The 21,208-nt window shown below is 39.5% G+C and overlaps 1 protein-coding gene across 1 annotated transcript in view; it reads left to right on the top strand.

Moving 5' to 3' along the window:
* MYO10 (myosin X) overlaps positions 1-21,208 on the top strand; it is a 171,051-nt gene that overhangs the window by 8,106 nt on the left and 141,737 nt on the right. The gene's annotated exons all lie outside the window — the stretch shown is intronic.

Raw genomic sequence — 21,208 nt, 5'->3', positions numbered from 1 at the left:
CACCCTTGAGTCACTAATTGTAGTTACTCTAAAAATTTTGGGATGTTACCTCAAAACTTGCTAGATTGATTATAACTTCTGGCTTGTATGAGAGGGCCATGGCTTGTGTACTCTCATTTCTCTTGATCTTCTTCATCTTATTTATCATGACATGACAACTTAAACCACTAGTGAGACATAAAGAAGGATGGCTAGATGTTGAGGCAGCAGTTCTGGGAGAATTACTGATTGTTTAGGTATTTTTTTATTCAAATTTTGCCTGAATTGCAATATATATATATATTTTGTACTTTTCTATGATTTTCTAAGATGACCTGTGTATGTGTTAAATATAAATTTGAGTGTTATCCATGCGTAATATTTACTCTAAAAAAAATTTGTTTTAGACAGCCCACTGATTAAGACAGGTTAATAGACTTCTAGCCAAAATGATAATCCAATTAAGTATCTGAAGCGCCCCATTCTTTTAAAGAAGCAACTTTTTATAGTTTGAATGCAGAATGAGATCTGATATTAACTATCTTCTAGGTCTGTCTTTTGAAGTAAACTGTATCCATGCTGAAGAAATAATTACTGTTTTGTTGCACAGCGAATTTGAACATTGTGTTGGGAAAGTATACAGGAAAAGGATTATTGGGAAAGGGCAGAAGAAATGAGTAAAGAGCAACACTGAGCTTACCAGTATTTCTAAATATACCAGTAAAAAGGAGTAGTGTGTTGAGGGAGAATGTGATATCCAATCTTAGGATCATTTCTGCAAAATCAGTAGTAAAGATTGTAATTTCGTGTAGGTTCAAATATAGTCTATGCTTGTTTTTTGAGGTCTTAAGCTGGTTAGGTGGTGTAGAACTGAATAAATTTCATGTTTTGTGGCTATTCTGTAGGGCATAATTTCACAGAAATCATGATTGCTTTGACATTTTCCCACTGCAAACTAATGACTGACTGGGCAGGGCTACTAAATTATTTCAGCTGTAAAGATGTCACTCCTCTGAGGATGCTTGTTTTACTGATGTATGTAAGTACTTATTCTCTGAGTAGATGTCATTTTCCTTTGCTGCTAAGTGACAGTTTTTCAATCTAGCCTGTAAGAGCCTTCTTATTTGGCAGAAAATTAAGGGTTTCTTGCATTGAAATTTCAGTCATGAGTGGTGTCGGAGAAACTTGATAATGTGTTGAATGACTTGCTAGTAACAGACCTGATTTTGGTTCTGTGTGGCAGATGTGGCAGATACTGGTGTGTGTTTGGTTTTACTGATCAAAGTTAGCATTTTTATTTTGTGTAAGCCCTTCTGTAGAGTGGGTTAACACCTAGTTTCTTTATATGAACTTGTCATTTTTCCTACTGAATGGTTCTGTTCTTCGTTATTTTTTGCTACAAAGAAGCAACGATACTTAGTGGTTGGAAAAAACCCCCAAGATATTCTAGCCCTTTTAAGGCTTTGAGGAAAACAGTTTGCAGCTTATTCTTTTGTGGAAGAAAGCATTCAGAAGTGAAAGAGGGTGGTCATTTCTATGATTTTTCTAAACTTGAAGTGAAAATTCAAATCTAATGCATCTGAAGCTGGATTTTGTATGTGGCCCTGCCTCCAGTGGATATATTTCAGTGCGTTAGATCAGAGCCTAAATACGGGAATCGGTATAGCACCTTTTTCTGCTTTTTAGGATTAATGACATGCTGAGAAATGAGGGAAAGCATCCTGGAGGACAGACTTTATCGCACTTCGGTACCATTCAGTAGACCATCAAACCTCAGAGTTGAGTAGAGTTTCTACATTTGTATGTTAATATATTTTTGAACATACAGCATATACTTAAATTGCTTTAGAGGGTCATTTGCCTGGTTTATGGTATCAGACTCTCTTTTCTTTGAAAGATATGTCATCCTCATCTTGTGGTAACCTTTGCTACAGATTTTTTTTTCCTTGTCAGAGTAAATGTTAAGCAAATGTGAATATTGAAGAGGTTTCCTAGCTGGGTTAAATCTTTCTGGGAAAGTATTTGGGTTTTGCTTTTGTTTTGTTCCAAATAGGGGAAAGCAGAAGGAAAAGAGGGAAGCTTAGCAGCAGACTTCAGTAACTAAGCTGCGTCTTCACCTGTGCGATCCTGACTAATGGCATGTGACTGGTTAACTGCTGAGTTGAAGACTCGGGAAATAAAAGGCTAGGTGCACTTTGATGTGTTAGTGTTGTCTCTTCCTATATATTCTTGGATCCTTTTCATAACCCTTTATTATAGCCCAGTGATATGAGAATGTGTTAATACAAGAAACTCTTTGTTTTGCTTTGGAGGATGCCCTTAAAGGAGATGCCACTTACCTCAGCAGAGGAAAATGTTTGGTTGTTCGTTGTTTCCCTGGGGGCATAGCTATGTTTCCACCCTCAGCAAGTTTACCAAAGGGGTTTTTCTCATGGCATTTCTGCCTCTAAATTGGGATAGTTGTTAAATGTGCTGCTTTTTTATTTCTATTTTTTTTTAACTAATTGACATGGTTATGCTGGTGGAATGGCACATGTTTGTCCAAGACTGCTATCAGTCTTGAAGTCAGAATTGATATTTGGTGTCTGCAGTGTAACCTCAGAGATCAGAGGCTCAGTTGGTTGAAGACTTCAGCTGGAATTACAAAGCTGGGTATTTTCTGCAAGTTGTGCAAGTTGTTGGGGTTTGGGTGTCTAGATTCATTGTCCTCTCTTTCTTTAGCACATTATAAAAGGCTTTAAAAAAATTATTTTGATGAACTCTTCTGGAGTCAGCATTATTATCCTTCTTTATACGTTGTTGGTTCTGAAAATGGTGCTATATCAGTCTTTTATGCTTTTAATGTTGTACATTGCATGCATATATCCTTCTTCCTGAACTTGGTATCAGAAACACAGAATTTTTTTGGAAAGGTTCTTGTGCCTTCCCACTGCATTCAGTGAAATTGGCCCTGTTTTTGGTGACAGATAAGGGAAGCTTATTCCTTGTATTGAAAACTTACTAATGTTTACATTGTTACAGAAAGGGATTATCTGGTCTCATTTTAGTTGCTGTTGTTTGGCCTGTCATTGCAATGTTTAATCAGGTGAAGTTAAATACATTTGTTACAAGAATGGGATAGTTTTTCTTGTTTGTTCTGAAGAAAAATCAAATCCCTTTGTTTAATGCATCTTTCTAGTTAATGAAAACAGTGGACTGTGTAGGGTGATCATTTCTTTTTGACCATTTTAGTGGGTCAAAAAAGAACCGTGTATCTTGGTTAGGGTATATTTTTATTTGGTTCACATGGAAGACAAGTTGGCAAGACTGTGAAGTTCATGTCAGAACAAGAAGTAGACGAAGACTGTAGGTCAGACTTCTTGTGCTGGTTGTCTTTTTGGGTCTCTTCCCCTCATTAAATACAGGCTGTGGTTTTGTCATTTCAGTTTATCTCCTTGTTACAGCTTTCTGTTGATAAGTACAATGAATAGGTTTGTTTGCTGTGTGTAATGATTTAGCCTTGTATGTTCCATAGAAGAAAATCAGTGTGGCTTTTATAGCAGGGCTTTGAAGGATGGCATTTCCTGTTTCTTTTCAAAGTGTATACTACGAAGAGTATCTGATGAAGTGAGCTCTTTGTTGTTTAAACTCTGAGAATCTTATTCTGCCATGTGATACTTAATAATCCATTTTCAGGAATAAACAAACTATTCAACAGAGCAAATCTGTACTATAAAACATAATTTGCTTGGCAGCACTTTTTTCCCTTTGCACTTACGTGCTAATATTTTACACACCAAATCTGGGAAGCTAAAACAGATAGCAGATGGAATTACGATGTAAAGTTGCTTAGCATTTGCTGCAAAATGATGATTCTCTGGTTTGGGTTACAGTTTTGAGTCTCTACTGCTAATTCCCGTGTTTTCTTTTTTCTTTTTTCTTTTTTTTTCTTTTTGCCACCATTCTGCTTTCGTGATTCAGTACCTGAATGACTACAGCCCTGGCACAGTAGTAAACATAGGTCCACTCCCTGTGTTCTTGTACAGGAACCGATGAATAAACATAAAGCATACTGTAGTGGAATGAAATTCTTGTGTTACACTTTTGATGATACTCAAATCAGTGGGGTCTTGCAAGCTTGCAGTGCCCCTTTGGTGATAGCTCATTTCTGAGCAGTTCTTACTGGGGTTCTTAATGTGCCAAAGAGAAATGCTCTAATGTGGGATTTGGCATCTACTGTTTCCCAGGTGCTTCTGGACTCTGATAACTACAAGTTGTTATAACGAATTTGAAATTCTTGGGCTCCTGTGCTGCTTACTGAAACACTCATTTATACTGCTTGGAGATTTTTGACTTGAAAAGTGTCAATCGCTTTATGCAGTCAGAGGCCACAGAAGCTCTGCTCTTTTCCTGGGACTTTTGTCATTTTGCTGGAAGGCAGCAGAACTTTTGGTACTCAGCATAAGCTGCTGTTGTCCAGGAGCACAGGGATATACCTCACGCTCCACATGTAGATGGGGATCAGCTCGCACAGGAGGAGAAAAGAGTAGGTGTGCATTAATCAGTGGCTAAAATGAAGGGGCAGGAAGGGCTCAGGACTGTGAACTTTGGGACAGTTGCAGCAACTGAACATGGCATTCAGTCACTGAGGGAATAGCCTGAGGCATTTCTGGAGGAAATAGTTAAGAGTGGCTTGTGTTAGACTCCGAGCAGATACTTAGCAGGACTGCTTGCCCTGTCAAAGAGGCCAGGTCTGCTATCTGTGGTCATTTGAAAGCTCTTTGCAGTGCTTCTCCAACTCTTTTGACTATATAATCATATTTAATAATCTATCCACATTGGCAATTAGTGTTTTGTAACACCTGCCATGATTCTGTGGTCAGACCTCTGTATAGGACAGGTAAGTGCCTGTTACTGATAGCACAGGAGAAGCATGTCTGATAGCTAACTGATTATTAGATGAATAAGTTAAACCCAGACATTTTTTCTTTGCAGTTCTGACCAAATGTGGAGAATGATCTCAGGTTGCTATCCTGAGGGCAACTGGAATTTTCATATCAGTAGGTTTTGGGGATATTTTTTGTGGTTGGGTGTCTAGTATAATAACTGCTAGCATTTTTGAAAATCTTCTTTTTAAAAAAATTTTTTTTGTACTGTTCAACAATGATGAGGTTTTTTTGGATAGTTTCATGTAGGCTAATTTGAGAAATCTGGGGTTATGCTTTAGAAAGCTGCTGCATTGGCGGCAATATTATTGTGATAAAAATCAACCTTTTTGTTTTATTGACACCAAAATTCTTACTTTAATGTTGTTGCCAGGTGATTGTCTCTCTTAATTTTGTTCTAGATATTATACTAGAATAATTAGTAACCATTGATGAGTTGTTCTTTCCCTTGAGAAGAGCAGTTGTGGTCCTGTGTTTGCTCTTTGGGTAACAGCTGGGTTTTTATCAGATCTGTATAATTGTTAGAAGAGGGAGAAATTGGGAGGTTTCTGAGAGATGGCGAGTGCTTTACCTGAGACTGCATGAGGTAGCCTGTGCCAGAGATCATTAGGAAGTCCATTATTTAGATCTTCATCTGTAGAAAGGGCGTGAGAATTATGTGGAAGCTAGGATGCTCCTTGTATGTGCTCAGAAAAGAAAAGGCTATGTCAGTAAGCTCGAAGCTATGGCTGCATGAGCTGTCACTTCTTTTGTGGATGAGCGTATTTATTTAGCTTGTTGAGATTTTATTGTAATCCAGTGTGCTTTTACTTCCTTTCCATTTATTCCAACAAAGAGGAGAAAGGTGGGGGAAACTATTAGCTTATACTCATTGCAACTACAGAACTAAATACAGTATTTGTCATCTTCATATATTATCCTGTTGTCCCGTGCAAATGCTAATGGTACGCACTTAACATTTTTGTATTTTGCATGTGATATTTTTCTGTTTCTTATTTTAAAGTAAATGATTGGGTGCTGCTAGGGAAATGTCTTTGATTTATTTGGAGAGAACATATGACAATGAATTATTTCAGTATTATTTAAAACCAAAAAATCCTCCCCCAATTGATTTGTTTATGCTCTTGTTTACTTTCTGGCTTTCTGTATCTGGGGTTAACTGAAACCAAAACAGTTGTCTCTTTATTTGGTTAGTCATCAATATCCTGGGAAGTGTGCCGGCAGCTCAAAAGCCATCCCAAACAAAACTAACAACAAAAATCCAAATAGCTGAAGGCTTAAATTCCATTCTGGCTAGGTGGTCGAAAATAAAACCTGATTTCCAACCTCTTGCCTTGTGCAGTAGCAGGCAGTTTTTCTTCCCACTCTTCTTCAGTTCTCTAAGGATTGGCACTGAAGTGTTGGGGACAACTTCTGTGGTGTTAAGGAGGATGTGAAAAAAGTGTGAAAATAGTGCTGTGCTGTGATATTGTTGAAACAACCCCACAACCCTGGAAGAGCCCTGAAGACCCCAGTATCCAATTAAATTTCTAGTTTTAAGTTTTGTTTTAAAGAAGCAGCTACCTTTGTATACCTAGTTGTGTTTCAACACAATGAAACAAGGAAGTTGGGGCTTGCGTGACTAGTTAAGTATTAATTAACCTCTCTTTGATTTTGCTGGTGCAGAATTGGGGTCAGATTAATTCAGCTGGGTCCTTTTGCTCCTTTAATGCTGAGTAGGTTTGTGGGCATGTTACAGTCCAGAGCCTGAAAAATGTCATTGTAAAAATGCTTGTAAAGATCCTATGCACTCAGGCATATCCTGAGTTAAAAGAAGTTTAGTTTTGGAATATTTTATTTATTCTGGCTCTTTACATTTTAAAAAATAGTTCTCAGGTAACGTGTTACTTCCTGCTTAGAGAGCCGTTACAAAGGTCCCTTCTGAATTGCGGATAATACAGGCTAACAGGCTGTACCTGATCATGAGTCTTGCTTCTCTTATCAACAGATGTTAGTAGTTTCCAAACAAGTGGCTGTGATAGTGGCTTCTTACTGCACAGGAGGGGGGAAGTAGCTTGCTAAGTGAAGGTATATGTGTGGGTAGGTTTAAAGGGACAGTAGACTTTTAGGGTTTCAGTAATCTGAATTTAAGCTATGAGATCATGGCTAAAGATAAGGAAACCAGAACAAGCAGTAAGCCTTGAATTTCTAAAATTTGATGCCTTGACTTGCATAATATCAGGATGTGTAACTTTTTCCTTAAAGGTTTTGCTCCAGATGTTGCTCCATTTAAAATAAGTAAAGAGATTTTGATTCAGCAAGGTTGGTAATCCCATGTTGAACTCAGGAAACACAGTTCCATTTGAATTGGAGAAAAGTCTTGATGTCTTTAAAATCAAGCATGTTCTAAAATACCTTGTGTGTTTGGATTCTAGCTGGGTACAGGTCTCCTAGATTCCCACAAATTATGGTTGGAGCTTGCTGTGGGAAAGTTAATGAATGCTGCCCCTGCCAAGACTTGGGAGAAGCCCAGAGCTCCGAATTGTCTCTTAATAGTAACCGGTCAAAATGACTAGCGTCCAGTAGGTAACTATTGCTGATCTTTGTACAAATTACATTTTAAGTAGTAATAGCCATGATTCAAACATAGCTTCTGTAGAGCTATTCTAGCACTTACTGCTAAATGCTGAAGTGCTTCTTCTGCATCACTGCGATAATTCGTAAGTTGATAATGGAGTGAAATAGCCCCACTTCATGCATACTGCTTTGTCTCTCTTTTAATCAAGAGTATTGATGTGGTCTCTGCAGCCATGTTCATACCATGAAGCAATAGCACAGGAAGTCTGTATCACAATTGAGTCTCTGTGCACTCAACACAGATGCAGCTTTGTTAACAAGTGACTTACTACAGTTTTTTAACCCATGTCAATATCTTTGTTACATTGGTTTGTTTGTTGGCTGTAGAGCTTCTCTTTTCACAGACATATTCCTGGAGAGCTGGAGACTTTTTTTTTTTTTAGTATTTTTTTTCTTCCTCTTTCTTGAACGAAGCAATCTCCTTACCAGTCCAGTGCATGCAGTGTTCAGGGAGAAACCATTACCACTGGTTGTATTTGTAGTGGAAAAGTTTCATATTGACTCTGAAGTTCCATAAGGGAATTTCTGGCTTTTTATGAAGCTTGAGAAGCTTGAGAGATGACTGGCTTTGAAATAGTGAAAATGTTATCATATTGGCCCACAGAAGGCTGACTTTCAGTAATGCTTCTTGTAACTTAGCAGGAAGGAAGCCCAGCAGTGCATGAGGTCAGAAGCGAAGGAGAGGGAGTTTTTTTCTTTTTGTAGTTCTTAACTCTGTTGAAGAAATTGAATTGTGTTAGTAGTGGATAGGGGTAATTGCATGCCATCCCGTGTCTTTAAAGCACCAGATGGTGTGATGAGAGCTGCTGTTAGGAGAAAATAATGTCTTAAGTTGGAGGCATTGCATAGAAAATAGGTTTAAAGATGAACTGGGCATTGCCTCCTCAAATAAGCAGTCATAACTAGAGTATGATATTGAACATTATTCATTGTTGTGTAAAGTAAAAGTAGTAATCAAGTTATACAAGGCAAGCAATGTTCAACACTTGCGGTGAAGTATTGTCTGTGTTATTCACATTCACAACTATCTCAAGAAGAGAGAGTGTGAATGTATGTGCATTTAGAATGATTCATTAGCAGTGTGTGCTCTTTCTTGAATATTCAAGAATCAATTGCTGGGAAAAAAATTTCTGCCGGAAATCCCCCTACACACACACACAACCAAAAGGACTATTGAATGTAATCACGTATTTTTATTTCCCTAAGCACACCTGTAAATTATTTTTAGGCAAAGAATAAGTGTATACAATTTTATCTAAGGGGACAGACTTGTATACTATATGGAGTAAAAATAAACATGCCCCTTGTAAGCTGGCTTGTTACCACTTGCTGGCTTATTACCGGTTGAAGCTGCTCATTACCTCTGGAAACTAGGTGGTTATGAGATGGGTCTTAATGTGGTCTGGAGGAATTAAAACAAAGCATGCATATCTGCAGACTATTAGCTGTAGACCTAGATTGTGCAGTTCTCTTTTACAAACAGGATCTCGTTTATGTGAATGTGAGGTGGGGATTTAACTCCCAGAATAAGAAGAAAACAATATGAAAGCATGTGTAGATCTGAAAATGTACCCAGAAGTTCTGACAATTGCATTTGTGTATGAGTAAACATACTTGTGTCTACCTAAAGATGAAAAGGAATCATAGGCACTCTGTTCAAAGACCACAATTCAGTGATAAACACACTGCCAAACTTAGATGAACAAATTTGTGTAGTATTTAGAAACTGTGTACATCCTCTGCATGAATAGCTAGAATTATGATGAAAACAGTCACTTTTTGAAAACAAAGACAAGTTGATACTTGAAACAACAAGGAGATTGTAGGAAGAACAACTAGCATGTGAACAGGAGAGAAGGTGATGTCATGTGAATGCTGTAGTGGGATTTGGATGATTTAGACTTCATTACCGGATCTGTCAAAGAGTTATGATCCTGAGCAAGTAATTTAATCTATTTTTGCCTTGATTCTCCAGCTGCAAGATACAGCTACAAGATTTTCCATTTCCAGAATCTTTTTCCATTTCAGTTCTAAGTGCAGGTAGAGAGGTGTAGTGCCTAAGGTTCTGGGCCTCCATGGGCCCCCGTGCTGATTCATGAGAAGATTGCAGTATTGCAAATGGATCCATAGCTCTTCCTCATTGAAGTAACAATTCTCACAAGTTTCTGACGTGAATGGCACTTGCCATTTTCCAATGAATACAGATTTGAATATAAATTCTTTATTTTGCAAATAGATCTAGTTTACATACAGAACCTGATCTACTGCCCATGCTAAGGCAGTGGCCAAGTTCTCACTGACTTCCTTGGTGAAGGATCAGGCACAAGTAAATATTTGCTGCAGCGCACCTGAAACTTACGTGGAACCCCAAGGTCTCTAAATTTGTTTCCTTGCAGATGAAGAAAACTTTGTTCTTCCCTATTGAATGAAGTATTTTATATGCTGAAGAGGGTTAAAGGTAGTATGTTCAGTAAGCAGAAGGTATTGTTCCATTTTTATTTATTTATGATTTCTTTGGAAAGAGCTGTTTATATTTAAAGCAAAATATTTTTGACCAAAAATTGAAAGAAGTTAATATGGAGCTGGCACTGGTGGAATGTAGAGGTGCTGCGATGTTTATTTGCAGTAAAGTGTCAGTGGCTTTTGATGATTCCTACTGTTATAGAGTTGAGAAGCACTGCAGGGGCACCAGACGCAGCAGAACGGTAGTATTGGATGGATTTTCTAGTAGTAACGAACAAGATGCTTCTCAGATGTTCTACTGGTCTGACTTTAATAATAATAGACTGGATTTTTTGGTTTTTGAAGAGCAAAAAGACCATTTAGGCTAAAGCAGCCTGAATAATTAATAACATACTTGGAAATGTTATTTTAAAAAAGTGAATGTATTCACAATAGGGACAGGCTTTTCTCTAGGTGACCAAGGCTGAGCATTTTTCTGAGACGAGACCTGGATTTTATAAACATTCATTCATGTATCTCCATTTCATTCACATCAGCTGAAATCAAGCACACGCTGTTACTGACTAAGGTGGCTTTTTTGAATCCCCTTCTGTGATTTGCCCAGATAATATTTCTCTTTGCAAATATCTGCAATTCAGCATTTATGGAAAAGTTGTTTTCAACAATGTTTAGGTCACTTCATCTTACCTACGTGCTTTAAAAAAAACCCAGAACAAACAAACCAAAACAAAACAAGAAAACACAATAGCAAAAAGCTGTTTTGTTCAATCACAGTGTAGTAATATGAAGCATGACTTTGCTACTAATATGAAAAGTAGGGAAAGATATTAGCAATATTTGTGCAAAGGAAGAAATGTATATTGGTTTTAGACTTGTTTGCTTTAATGCCATAAAAATCTGGTTATGAATATGTAAGATTAAATATGTTTTAATAGCACTGTGTCAAGCAGTCATGGAAAATTCCAGATCTGAGCCTGTGCAGGCATTTGGATACTATGAAGTCTATACACTTTGGTGGGTTTTGTTTGTTTGTTTGTTTTTTTAGAGTAAGATTTTTAAATGCACTTGTGTGGGCAGGCCAGAATCAGCAATACTACATTTTGAATGCTACACTTGCATTTTTAATTTTGGCACCCTGCTAATTTGACTTGAAGTTATTGTGTGGTCTCCTACTCTTAAATAATTTTAAGCAACATTCTTGTCAGGGCAAGTCTATGAAGTCCTCCCAGGTTTCATGAAGTGTGGAACTGCTCCATACTGCTGGAAGTAGATGTTTGTGGAATTGTCTAGGTTGACGTTTAAAAATGAATTGGTTGACTTAGTTTATTGCCAAATAAAATATACTACCCTGTAAAAGGTGCATGCTCCTAAGTAGACATACTTCCAGAGGTAGCTAAGAGAAAAATCACGGTTCCCTGGGCCAACAAGGGTTATTTGTGGAAACTTACTCTCTAGTTTGTAGACTTGAAGCTTCCAGCTTACTTTCCAGGGCAGCAAGGTGAGGGAGGGAGCCGGGAGACGCAGAATAGGGATTTATAAGGCTGTTAGAGCCTTGTTCCCACAGGAGAAAAATACGCTTCTGTCACATTTAAAGTTGCTGTATGTTGTACATATGTTGTCTATCTGTTGCCTGATAGAGGTACATGTTAATTCTGTGGGGAGTCTAAAGTATTAGTGCGTTTTTAAAATGTGACTTCTTCTGAAGAAAATATGGCCAGAGTGGAAAGAGTTGCCTGCTTCTGGCTGTGTTCTGGCTAGTGACATGACTCGCTAAGTGTTGGTACTTCCTTAGCTGTCTACTAAGATATTTGTTCTTCATGTGCAAAAGTATTTCACTCTCTTGTTTCACAGTCTTCATTTCATCATCTTCACCAGGTTTAGTCTGTTGGGGTTCACTGTTTAATGTTTCTGTTTAAAAGCAACTGTTTTCTTGCTATGTCCTTCTCTGGTCTAGCATCTCTAATCTTGAGGCGCATGTGTTTTTGCAGCCTGTATTTGTGGGCCCTTCCAGGCTGAGGGAAGATGTGACTGTTAGTCACAGCTGGCAAGTCTTTATGTGGAGGAAAAAGCATCTCCCGCCAGGATTTAGCGGGGGTGGGGGGTGGTGGGTAACAGTTTAGAGTCTCGGCCTGAGTAGGTCATGTTGGAAGTAAAGTACTAAACAGTGTTGTCTGAATTCAGGCCTGATCCTGGAGAAGAGGGGGAAGGTGTCTCTAGTGCAGTGGCACTCCACTTTCTCAGGCTGATTGGTTGACTACTGGGAAGTGCTTCAGTATAAAGAATTCACACCTTGAAGTATGGCTGGTGCAGCTCCGGGGAAATAAAGTGTATAATTAAAATCATTTGGGTGAGAGGGCCTTTGTCCTTTGCAGATGATTGGCATTGAGCTGTTCAGCCCTGTTTTTATTATGCTTGTGCACATAGGAAGCAGCAATCTAGAACAGAATCTCAGCCCAGATGTATTTCCCTGTACTGACTAGCTCCAAGCCCAGCCTATGTTTCCATCATTTATCTGTAGGATAAATGCCCATTTTTTTTCAGGCGTTAATGCCTTAAATCACTTCTGTTTGGCTAAGCTCTCCTAATTGTTCTTGGTTTAATGTCGGATTAAATCTTCTATCAGCCTGCAATATGGTACAACACACACCCTTTTAAAAAAAAAAATAGTTACAGGAGCAACTGCTGTGTTTGTGCTGTCTCTGCTCCTGCCTCAGGTGCTAGGTTGAGGTGGATGTTTCTCGTGTTAACAACTGCCAGCTCAAGTAAACTTGCCTTGAAAAAAGTCACTTCCACAATGATGCAAGAAGTGTCCATCCCTGTCATAAAAAAAGGAAGAAGAATGGGAATGCGTCAGATCTCTAGGTGTGCCTGCTAGTGAGGAAATTAGCACACCTTTTTGTTGAAAGGTGGGGTGCAAATGTTAAGCTTTCTTGAAAAGATGCTACAAGCCAAAAAGAAAGGTGTGTTGTTGCATATCCTAGGAACTCGTGAGTTGCTTTCTGTAACATTTCTCTATAGATACTAGATTAGAAGCAGTATGAAATTACAGCTTGAATTCCAGGTTATGACATGAGAGTGAAAATATCTAAGACAGAAGCAGGGTTGTGGATGTTTGGTGTGCTGGTAAAAATGTGTGGTCTTCTCCCCCCCGCCCACCCCCCCATAAAGTTGTCCACTTCTGGCAGTTTACTCGTAAATGAGTTTAAAGCAGTCAATGTCCATTATGCATAATTTAAATAAACAGTCCCACTAAAAGAAAAAATAACTTGCCAAAATGAGTCAGGTGACTTGCCCTGTAGATGCTTACTTTTATAATGGTAGAATTGCAGAAAAATCAAAGCACCATATGCTAATGAAGCGTAGGATTACTGAAAGGAAATGTATCTGGTCAGGGAGAGGGAGTGGACTATGCAAAAGCAGGAGACTGCTTTTCAGGGGGTTGTGACCTTGAGAGGCTGAATATAATGAATGCAGTGTTTCAGACCCTCTTTTTACCTTGCAACTGCTGCATACCACTGGCATTCATCAGCAGGGATGAGATTCTGCCACGGGAAGCCTTGCATCACCTCCTCTCTGAGAGAAGTTTAAAGCTGACAAGATAGGAAACTGTTAAAGGGCATGCAGGAAACTACCTTTTTTTCTGAACTTAATGGTTCTCTAACTTTACCTAAAATATAACCTTTGTTGCTAAATTTGCCTTCAGTACAGATTCCAAAGTCTCTTTATAATGATGTAAAACACCACTAGTGCAGTTTGCTTTAGTGTCATGCAGCCCCTGAGAAAGCTGGGATCTGCCCTGATTGTCAGTCTTCTGCTTATACCATTTACCAGTCGAGGAAGAGTATGCTTGAATTATTTTTCCACTGCTGCATCCTAATTGCCCCTTCTCCAAGCAACCCTGTTTTGCTTCTAGCATGGGGAAGTGATTTTAGATGTTTTCAAATGCTTATTGCAATGGATTTCATTTAAAAATGCTCAATCACACTTTAAGAGTAACCCATGAATGACTATTTCATACTTAATTAAACTTTGTTGTTTGTTTCAGGGTCAGAAGATTATGACTGAGGAAGTATGTACAGCAAACTTCCATTCTTTAAAAACTGAATGAATTTTGGATTGAATTAACAAAGCATTGAGGGTTGTGGGCTTTTATCCTCCACAGTTTGACATTTTCTTCAAATTTTAGGGGGGATTCTTTTACATCCACATGTAACAGTGACCAAGTCTTGTGTATTTTACATCTCAATTCATGGTTGAGTATTAAAATCTGTTAGGAGCCTTTCTTGGGTTTCTAACTTGGAAACAAAGAAGAGGCTTAGCAATTATTAGACAAGGAGGAAGTGGCAACAACTGCTGCTGGCAGGCAATCTTTCAGCCTGCTCTAGAACCAAGAGAAAATACCCACCAAAATCTCAGGAGGTGGTTTGCTCCAGGTATCTTAATGATGTTGATGGGTGTGAGTAGGACAAAAGAAAACAGGGCTTAGGAAAACAGAAGCTTGTATCAAGCAAAGCAGAAGAAAGGAGACTTGTTTAGGGTTTTGTAGAGGATGAGATGCAGCAATTTCAGAGAGCCCTGTCAGTATTCTTTTTTTCAACTGCTGTGAATGCAAGTCTCTTCCAAAACCAAGAGAAAGGGATAAAATCTTTTATACCTCTGTAGCCTTGCGGACCTCTTTACAGGTCTGCTAGGGACTCTAACTGAGGGCCAGCCTTTGACAATTTTTTTTCTCTCCTCCCCCTTTCTGAAAATTTGAGAATATCTATTTAAGTCATACACCCTGACTGCTCCTATAGATGCTTGCTTCTATCTTGTTAGTTGAAGCACCTATAACACCCCAGCAAACATGCATGTACCTTTCTGTGTAGAAGTATAATATAAGTTACTTTAGTGGGGCTTTTTTTAGTTCTTTAGGATGCTGCTAGGATTTAAATAGAATAGCGTTGTCTGCTTGATTTTGTTTTGTAAAACATGTTTTGTGGTGTTCTTGTGTGTAAGACGATGAGCTGTAGGAAGCTGGAGGGCAAAAGATGTCAGATATCATGTGCTGTAAAAAGTGCATACATCCTTCTGAGTTATCTCCAAAGAAGGAAGAGACTTTGCTTTAACTGCATGTCCTCCCTGTTGGAAGAGCTGCCGTAGGGCCTGCAGTGTGCTGGCCACATGTATACTCTGTGAGAAGCCACACTGGGCTCAGCTGATCCTCTCCTGGACACTGTGGCATTTCTGAACACCCTCTAAATCCTGTATTATGCATGGCTCATAGCTCACCCCACCTCATGGCTGGGGTGTCTCATGAACTGTAAGGAGCCAACCACCGCTTACTTGTTAGTATTTCTGCATCAAGTACATGGGGAAAAAGCCTGTGCTCTGCCCTTTAATGATTAAGTGTGCCATTATATTTTGCTTAATTGGTTGTATTTTCATCAGGTGATCTCCAGGCAGGCAATTTGGAGTTCTGCAGGGATTATTGTGGTTTACAGCATACAAATTAGTGTGGGAAGCTGCTAACACTAGCCTTGCAAGTTAGGGCTTCAGCGGTAGGAGCTGCTTTTTCTGCGTTGACTTTAGGCATAAAAGATAAGGAAGGAAAGTGCAGAAGGGTGCTGTGCTGCTCCTTTTGTCAGGATCTTTGTGTTGCCCTGGCATCAGAGCTGTGAGGACCATCCTGCCTTCCAAACCTGTTTGTAAAGCCTAGGCACCACAGGTGGGCTTCCAGTGTAGGGGGTGCACTGCCCTGAGGCTGCTTGCTCTCCTGAGTTTTTGATGCTTACATTCTGGGAATGTGATACTAGTTCCCTGCTTCCTTGAGTTGTTTCATAATCCCCATTGGATTCATTTTGTGTCATCCTGCAAGTCTGAGAGTGTCTGTCTGAGATTCCAAAATTGGCATTAACTCTGCTGCTACCAAGTTGCAGAAGTCAGTAGTTACAAGCCAGAAAACTAAATTTTCTTGGCTGTGTATGGACATTGCATGTATTTTTATTTCATATAACTTCCCTGCATTCCCTTTCCTGCCTGCAAGTTCAGTGCTCCCCCTCTGTCAGTCTAGAGGGAGCATGTGGAAGGGATAAGCTGTTAGGCTGTGGAACAATTTAAGCAACTGGAGTTGATGTGGCAAAAAGATATTTGTCTTGGATTCAGTACACTGCTTCTGGCTTACAGGGAATATGAACAGAATTGAGTGGGTGGTGTTGGTGAAAGTTAACAGATGAATCATCATAGCTTGTGGGAATGAAAGACCTGAGCTCTGTCTGTTAGGCTTGGTACAGTGCAAACCCATCAACTACTTGCGGTCAAAGGGTAACTAGGATTTTTTTCCTTAACATAGTCAGATGAGCAGGACTGGCCTTCAAAAAGTAGGGATAAGGTGGTGGTTGGAATTCCTACAAAACAGGTCCAATAGCAGCACATCCTGATTTCCTGACTTTCAAAATGTTTTTTTCTTTTCCTCCTGGTTTTTATATTGCTACATATTAAGCATAATAAGGCCTTATCCTACAGATGTTTACCCATATGAATGGTCCTGTCAACTTTTATAGAACATGGCAGTTGGGCAAAGTTAAGAAGAGGATTTGGTATTTGTAGGGCCAGAGCTATAACTTACTAAATGAAATTAATGGAAAAAAAAGGCGGGGGATTTATCTTGGAAGTGTGAACTGGCGATCTAAAGAAATAATGCAATGAAATACTTCAAATACTTAAATTCCTGTCATGAAACGAGACATATACTGATCATATTGTGAAAGCGAAGCTGCAAGCAGAAATGAAACTTGCTGAATGATCTATTACAAATACAAAGTCGGGGTGGTCAATAACACTTAGGAAAAAAAGCTATGTGTTGATATTTAAAATTCTTCTGTTTTCAGTAACATTTCTATTAGTGAAATAAATAAAAGAACTGTGGGTTTACTAGTCCATTATTCTCTTTTTTCCTTCCCTTTCATGCTTACTTTCTTAGCCTTGGGACACAATCTTGCTAAATCTTATTGTTCCAAATTTTGAATAGGGCTTCTCCAAAATCCTGAGTTTTAAGAAAACATCGGGATGGACGGGGGGGGGGGGGAGGAAAGGACCCTGAACATGGAGCGGGTTGGTTGGTTTGCTTTTGTCTTAAAGCTCTCATCTTACAGTGTTTTCTCCTCTCTGCAGCAGTTAAGGCTGGAAATATTCTCCCTTTTCACCTCTTCCCCTGCTTCCCTGACCCCGGAAAATGTGAATAATATGTAATATGATATTTCTGAGTTGCAGAGAGACTTTTAAACAAAAAACACCCCAAATATTGTTGAACTTGTAATAGGATCATGAAAATTGGTAATGTGGAAATATGAACCAGATTGGAACCTTTTTCACTTCAATGCTAGTAACTTGAAAGGACAAGCTGTGGTAATCATGGGAGTATGTTTTAAGTGTGCTTGTTACCTTGCACAGTCTACTGCTTAATACAAACAACTTTTTTCACAGAAGAGTCCCATTTGACTAAAGGTAATTTTTCCAGGAATTGCCAACTTGTTTGACAGGGGGAGGGGAGAGGGAAGAGAAAAAACCAAGACTGAACTTTGCAGAAACAAGGAAGAGCCTTTGCCTTGCTAATGTTCACTTCCTCCTGTTTACCTTCAAGTGCCACACTGTTATTTTACTGATCATGTTTCTTGATGCAGGAAGACTTTGATAAATTTTATCAGGGGAGGGAAAAGGCTGGCAAAAACTGGTTAATGGTAGAAAATTTATCTTGGTCAGGAATTCCATCTTTACAAACTCAAAGTAGGTTGAAGCAAAATAATGTCCCTCTAGACAAGGCATGTCCATGTTTGTACAGCACAACTAGTATCTGTGGGGGGAAAAAAGCATGGTGTAGTTGTTCTGTATTATAATTTGTTCTTAAAAAGTCAGTGTCCTGGTACATCTTCTGTTAAGAGTTGAATAGTTTCTAATAGATCTGCCTTCTCATGAAAATAAATAGTAAATGCTTCTCTTCAGGAACCATGTGTCAAAGGAATTTTTTTTTTCCACTTAATCAGGCTTTAAGTACTCAGATGAAAGATGTTCTTCCTAAATAATATGTTTAGAAATGAAACTGCCTGTCTTGGCAAGCAGGTGTTCCCATTTTGCAGACAAGACCCTTCATGGGATTTACAGGCAGTGAATGCGAATATTTGAACTTCAGTCTCAGGCTAACCCGTGTGTCAGAGTGGTCATCTCTGATGTGTTGCTCCAGGCACGCCATGTGGCGCTCACGAGTCCGCTCACATTGCCCCTGTTTGTAACTTCTTCAGGTGGCAGACAAGAGAAAGGTGGAAGAAAATGCTAGGAGGTTTTACCACCACTAGGAAAAAATGAGATCCTAAGCAATCTGTAACAGGCCACAGATTCAGTAGCGCAGAATGTTTTAAGCGCAAAATTCATGAAGAGCAAAGTGTTGTTGCTGAGCCCCAATAAAGAGGATAGTGAGAAAGAAGATATTGCTACCACCACTTAGCCTCGTTGGCCTTTCAGATACCACCCCCAAGAGGGCAGTTAAAGGAGGGGATGGAAAAAGGATGCTAGCACCACTTCACATCCCTTGTTTTAGAAATCATCCCCCTTCGTGTGAGTTTATAAACTTGTCCAGGCAGTGTATGCAAACAAAGTGGTGGGGGCGGGTTTTGTGTGGTGGGGTTTTTTTTGGGGTTTTTTTGTTTGTTTGTTTGTTTTTACATTTGCAGAATTGAATATAATAAAAATTTGCTAGTTCCCAAGAAATTTGACATCTTGGCACAGCTCTGCTGTCATCAAAGACAAATGAAACATCTTTTAAAATTTGTAAAGGCAGAGGTAGCGTGTGTGTTGGCTCTTAGGATAATTTTAAGGCTTCTGGGAGAATAATGTGTGGTTCTTCCTAGGAATTCAGATTAGGGGGAGGGATGACGTGCTGCCTGCTTTTTAAAGTGAGCATGACTATACCAGGAGGTCCGTCATCTGCGCGGTTTGTGCCTACCCTCTGCCCCAAAGCAGGCGGAGATGGAAAGGTTCACAGTGGCCCCAAGCTTCACCCCAACCCCGTCTTTCTTACACCTCTCCTCTACCATAAAAACCTGCCTCTTCTCCCTCCTTTCCCCCACCCCACACTGCTCACTCACAGTTTTAACGGTCCCACCCAGGTTGGGGGTGGGGGGGTGGCAGCAGCACGGTGTTCTGGAAGGTTCTCTGGTGTTGGCTGAGGTAGCACCTGGGGACCCAAAACTGTGGTGTTGCTCTGTAGCAAGAAGTAGCTGCACACGTCCCAAATTCCCTAATTTTAATTGATCCGAAAAGCTGTTGACTCAGCAGCCCAGGAAGCCCTGCTGTCCCTGAGCAGCCTGGCTGGGACTGATAATGGTACCGGCCTTGCAAATCCCAATACTCTTGTGTTTCTTCAGCCATGATGCTGTGGGGTAGATTGGGCGGCTTGAGAGCAAAAAAAGACAGTGTTTTGCAAAACTTGTCAAAGAGTAAAGGTAACACTTGAACCCTCTCTCATTAAAGTCGTGATTTAGGCTGTACTAACACCAGTAACTCTTTCCAAAAGACTTGATGGCATCTCATTGCTGGATTTTCTTCTGACCTCATTATAAAGCTGCTTCAAAAAAGCTCTTGCAGGTAAGAGAGGTAATGTTTTCAAGTGTTGTGTAAACCTAGGCCCCAGGAGCTGGCAACCACGTCTTCAGAGCTCCGTTAATGAAGTGCAATTGTTTCTGGCTTTTGATCCAGGTCTGTTAATGGTAAGTGTATTGAAATTAGCCAGCGGCAGACAGGCGTGTGCTTGCTCACCTGCTTATGTAGAGGTTAATCTCTACCTTCTGTTTGTGTTGAGACCAATGGAGACTAGTAAGTTGTTATATTTAAAAAAACAACAAACAAACAAACAAACCCCCCTTCCCCCCAAGATTTAATGTCAAAGTAGCAGTCTTGTCCATAACATTATGTAAGAAGTGCTGGTATATTCAAAAGGCTAGAGAAGGTAAAAATGTCTTCCAGTTCCTATCAAGTCCACAGCAGTAATGGTATATGTTTTAATCGAGTAGCTTGTTTTTAATGCGGCATGCTATCATTGGTGCTGCATTATCGCTAATTAATGAAACAGAAGGAGATGGATTCTGTTCAAGGTTATTAAGCAGCTATTGCCCAGACCTCAAAAGCTGAAGAGCTGGTGCTTTGATCTGGTGTGGGGGTTGGACAGGCAACAGAAACATTCAGTTTTCAAGGAGATTTTATTCTGCATGAAATGAACCCCCTAAGCAGCCCTTCTCTCTCGTGGAAATATCTTCATGTTCTGCTTTAAAACAGTAAAATAAAGCAGTATAGCTTAGGAGGCAGAATTAAATTTGCTGAGAGAAAGGTGTCAGTAATTTACTCCTGTGTGCTCTAAGGAAATTGTAGTTAGTGCCGTAAGCGTTTGAAAATAACTTGGATTCCATTCAGCCAGATTAATTATGTGCCTAGATTTGAGTGCTTAGTCACTTAACAAAGTTGAGTTTAAGATACTTAGATTCAGATTAAATAGGCAAGTACCTCCCAGAGCTGTGCTGTCTCTCACTGACTGCAGAGACTTTAGATTAAGTTACTCTTTCTTTGCAACTCCCTTCATCTCTACCTACCCTACCTCCTCCAAAAGAAAACGGCAGGTTTTCTGACTTTGAACAGAGTAGTGGGAGGGTGCCTGGAGAGAAGCAGAGCTTAGTAGGAACATTATCTTAAAGTGATTTTTGGAATATTAACTTATTTCCTTTTCATAAGTTGTGCAGTGGTTGTGTACACAGACTTTTGTACTTAATATTTCAGTCACCATTGAAATCAGTCTTTGTTGATGAGCACAGGAAGCCTAAGCTGGGGAATTCCTAACAAGGGGATCTAGATCCAGCAAAATACTGTAAATTACAAAGTAATACATGAGACAAATAGCCCTTGCTACTTGTTTGTTTTTCTGGGCTTAGGTATGGAGGAACAGGTCTGGCTTTCTGTTTAAGAGGCTGAACACTTCATTTTGAGTTGAAGTCAGTGAAAGAGATGAAATCCTGCTTCCAGTGAGCTTCATGAGAGTTTGCCACCGACTGGCAACCTGGTCTAGCCTAGCATGCACCCAGCATGCTAAGAGTTTGGATCCTATCCTGGAGAGTTTTCAGTAGGAGTGAAGTCAATATTTTCACAAGCAAAGGTGTTTATTAACATGAAATTAGCAAAGTTACAATTTTGTCTGGAAAGCTGCT

The sequence above is a fragment of the Dromaius novaehollandiae genome, chromosome 2 (assembly GCF_036370855.1).
Source record: "Dromaius novaehollandiae isolate bDroNov1 chromosome 2, bDroNov1.hap1, whole genome shotgun sequence".
NCBI lineage: Eukaryota > Metazoa > Chordata > Aves > Casuariiformes > Dromaiidae > Dromaius > Dromaius novaehollandiae.
The sequence above is the reverse complement of the archived record's forward strand: the minus strand, read 5'-3'. Positions and strand labels throughout refer to the sequence as shown.